This window comes from Chelonia mydas, chromosome 23, assembly GCF_015237465.2.
Source record: "Chelonia mydas isolate rCheMyd1 chromosome 23, rCheMyd1.pri.v2, whole genome shotgun sequence".
In the NCBI taxonomy this organism is placed as follows: Eukaryota; Metazoa; Chordata; order Testudines; family Cheloniidae; genus Chelonia; species Chelonia mydas.
The window spans coordinates 14,133,694-14,134,630 of NC_051263.2; positions in this window are offsets into that span (position 1 = coordinate 14,133,694).

Here is a 937-nt window from a genome sequence, read left to right on the forward strand (position 1 = left end):
TTCTGAAAGCATGCTCCACACCCCGTCCCAATCAGATTTTGGAAGGCACTTCAAATTCTTAAACCTGAGGTCGAGTGCTGTAGCTATTTTTAGAAATTTCACATTGGTACCGTCTGCGTTTTGTCAAATCTGGAGTGAAAGTGTTCTTAAATGACCAACATGTGCTGGGTCATCATCCGAGACTGCTATAACGTGAAATATATGCGAGAATGTGGGTAAAACAGAGCAGGATACATAGAATTCTCCCCCAAGAAGTTCAGTCACAAATTTAATTAACACATTTTTTTAAAATGAGCATCATCAGCATGGAAGCATGTCCTCTGGAATGGTGGGTGAAGCATGAAGGGGCAAACGAACGTTTAGCATATTTGGATGTAAATACCTTGCAACACCAGCTACAAAAGTGCCATTCGAATGCCTGTTCTCACTTTCAGATGACATTGTAAATAAGAAGCAGGCAGCAGTATCTCCTGTAAATGTAAACAAATGTGTTTTGTTTTAGTGATTGGCTGAACAAGAAGTAGGACTGAGTGGACTTATAGGCTCTAAAGTTTTATATTGTTTTGTTTTTAAGTGCAGTTATGTAACTACCCCCCCTTACATTTCTAAGTTACACTTTCACGATAAAGAGATTGCACTACAGACGCTCCCTGGGTTACACAAGACCCCACTTACACAAATTCACACTTACGGAAAAAGCTCCATAAGCCAGAAATAGGATTTTCAAGTTGCGGAAATTTTTGTGTAACATACGGGTATATGTTTCCGACTTACGCAAAATTTGAGTTATGCAAGGCTTGTTTGAGGTGAACTGAAAAATACTATTTCTTTGTTTATCATTTTTATAGTACAAATATTTGTAATAAAAATAATAATATAAAGTGAGCGCTGTACACTTTGTATTCTGCGTTGAAATAGAAATCAATATATTTGAAAA